This window comes from Bison bison, unplaced genomic scaffold (genome assembly GCF_000754665.1).
Source record: "Bison bison bison isolate TAMUID 2011002044 unplaced genomic scaffold, Bison_UMD1.0 scf7180017864060, whole genome shotgun sequence".
NCBI classification, from domain to species: domain Eukaryota; kingdom Metazoa; phylum Chordata; class Mammalia; order Artiodactyla; family Bovidae; genus Bison; species Bison bison.
The window spans coordinates 1,474,918-1,478,169 of NW_011494632.1; the positions used below are offsets into that span (position 1 = coordinate 1,474,918).

At 36.4% G+C, this 3,252-nt stretch overlaps 1 long non-coding RNA gene across 1 annotated transcript in view; it reads right to left on the reverse strand.

The window, feature by feature from the left end:
* Window positions 1-2,178: 2,178 nt before the first annotated feature.
* LOC104985750 overlaps window positions 2,179-3,252 on the reverse strand; it is a 5,678-nt gene continuing 4,604 nt past the window's right edge. Inside the window, exon 4 of the long non-coding RNA XR_824966.1 lies at window positions 2,179-2,527. This is a non-coding gene — a long non-coding RNA (uncharacterized LOC104985750). The remainder of the gene's footprint in view (window positions 2,528-3,252) is intronic.

Below are 3,252 nucleotides of genomic sequence, written 5' to 3' on the forward strand. Positions count from 1 at the left end.
CAGACACAACTGAGAGACTAAGAACACGCATATCATAAGTTAACCTTTAAAGAGTTCTTACAAGGTACCAGCGTTTTACATGGATGTTCTCTTTTAATCTTCTTTTATTTTTTTTTTAATTCTTTGAATTGACATATATTTGATTTACAAGATTGTATTAGTTTCAGTCGTGCATTAAAGTAATTTAGTTACACATATACATATATATTGGAGAAGGAAATGGCAACCCACTCCAGTATTCTTGCCTGGGAAATCCCATGAAAGAAGGAGCCTGGAGGGCTCATGGATTATTGAGGTTGCAAAAGAGTGGGACATGATTTAGTGAGTAAACAACAGCAGTCCTAAACAGCAAAAGAATATTTTCAGATTCTTTTTCCATATAGGTAATTACTCTAACCAAATCTTTTCTCCTCCAAGAACCAAGGAAGCCTTGACGAATCAGAAGTCTTGCAAATTTTCCTTGAAATGTCTTTCTTAATGCCTATCATTTTTGATTCTGCTGCCACTAGAGTTGTATTCTACTTCAAGCCTGAATCGCTGAAATAGTCAATTCCATGGTCTTCCAAGCTAAATTCTCTCTACCTTTATTCTATGTTTTGCTGCTGAATTAAATGAACTCAAATATGGTTTCCTAATTTGTAGCTTTTTAGGAGAAGGGAAATGCTACCCACTCCAGTATTCTGGCCTGGAGAACTCCATGGACTGTATAGTCCGTGGTGTCATAAAGAGTTGGACATGACTGAGCAAATTTCACTTCCACTTTCAGAGAGAGCTAATTTTCAACAATATGAAATGTCTGATTTCTCTGCTTGTCTTCACTGAAGTTTTAACCAGTATTGATTGACACAGATACTGAATTGAATATGACAGGGATTATGGGTTACCATGAAGAATGTGGTCAGCATAGTCATGTCCCTACTTTAATAATGTAGAAAAAGAGGTAAACAGAGATAAATGACTTATACATTGTCAGTCATGGCTAGTAAGGTTAGAATAGGAATTAAACCAACAGTTTGAGATTGCATCATCAACTAGATGGACATGAGTTTGAGTAAGCTCTGGGACTTGGTGATAGACAGGGAAGACTGGCATGCTGCAGGTCCATGGGGGTGACAAAGAGTTGGATATGACTGAGCGACTGAACTGAACTGACAGATTGCCATATACACACTACTATATATAAAATAACCAATAAGGACCTACAGTATAACATGGGGAACTGTACTGAATATTCCACAATAACCTACATGGGAAAAGAATTTGAAAAAGAATAGATACATGTATTTGTGGAGCTGAATCACTTTGCTATACACTTGAAACTAACATGACATTGTAAATTAACTATATGCTCAGTCTTGTCCACCTCTTTGTGACCCTATGAACTGTAGTCTGCCAGGCTCTTCTATCCATGGGATTTTCCAGGCAAGAATACTGAAGTGGGTTGCCATTTTTCTACTCCCAGAAATCAACTGTATTCAATATAAAGTAAAAATTACAAACAAACTATTGTCATTTGGAACTCAGTTCTTTGCCAACATGACTGAATTTAATGCCTTATTTGCATAAACTCTTGATGATCATTCACCTCATTCTTTGTATTCGGAAGGAACACAGGAACAAAAAATTAAACAAAATGAAATGATATTTATGTAAATGAGAGAGGTGTTAATTACCACTATGGTGTTCATCATATTGCCATATGGAAATGTATCAAGTTAACATATCGTACATCTTAAAGATACACAATGTTATATGTCAATTATAGCTCAATTTAAAAAATAACAGTACAAAAAATGAACCCACATCAACCTGACTTCAAAGCTGGTGCTGTTCATCACCCGGCAATCTGCTTCCATACCACTTAGCTTACCTTCTTCCATATGTTGATATGTGCCTTCCATTTAGAGTCTGTATTTCCCCTTTCATCTATCTCTGTTTCTCTGTCTCTCTCTCTCTTCATCTATACCTGTTCTGTTCCCTCCCTGACTTACAGAGAACACCTTACTTATCATTTACAATTCTCTATCTAAACATTACAAGACAAAATGAAAGTCATTTTCAAGTCCTCCTCTTTTCTGAAGGCTTTCACAAGTACTTACCATTATTAATTTCCCTACACTTTCAACCCCAACAGAACATATAGTTTATCACAGAAATTATTATACATACTGCCATAGGTCATTCATAATTTTTTATTGTATTCTTATCTCTATAATTCATTTAGAGCTCCTTCATAGCAAGGAACTTCTACTTCTCTAAGATATACTACATTAATGTAGTTGTCATTATTTCTATCATTGTACTTCTAAATACTCTGCTGATACCAGTGTTCTGAGAATATAATCAGTGTTCAAGGGATCTATGTTCATTTACTGATAGCAGAGTCAGTACTCAATCATAGGCTTTTGATTTTCCAAATCAGCTGAATGAAGCTTCGAGTTACAACCAGCTGTAAGTCTTTGGAGTCAGAAGCCTGGTAAAAGGAAGCATTTTGTCTTCTACAATTTGAAGAGCAGAACATTCAGACCTGTTTAAATGCAAAAAAGGACAGGCAGATTAGTTATAAATAGCAATGAAATAATTCAAAATGTTTGTCCACTAAAAATATTTAATATTGATATTCAATGGACAAATCCACTAGTATTCACAGGGAAGTTATGAAGATATAAGAATAAGCACTCAGTAAAATCATCCCAAAGCTTATCCGAAACAGAATTACAAAGGAAATTCTGAGTAAAAAGAAAACATGTTCTGACTTGACTAAGAAAAAAGTTTGCAGTTGTCAGAAACATCACGGCACTGAAACTTTACCAAACCTGGATCATTAGCCATCAGGGATGATACAAGACAGATACCTGTCTGAAAAGAATATATGAATAAATTCTAAGCTTATTACTAAACTTTCAATTCTTGATTCTAGATTTTTATGGGCTTGAATGTCTGAAATTGTGCACTGTTGAAACTACAGTGTTGCATAACACAGACTCAGATCAGATCAGATCAGATCAGTCGCTCAGTAGTGTCCAACTCTATGCAACCCCATGAATCGCAGCACGCCAGGCCTCCCTGTCCATCACCAACTCCCAGAGTTCACTCAGACTCACGTCCATTGAGTCAGTGATGCCATCCAGACATCTCATCCTCTGTCGTCCCCTTCTCCTCCTGCCCGCTATCCCTCCCAGCATCAGAGTCTTTTCCAATGAGTCAACTCTTCACATGAGGTGGCCAAAGTACTGGAGTTTCAGCTTTAGC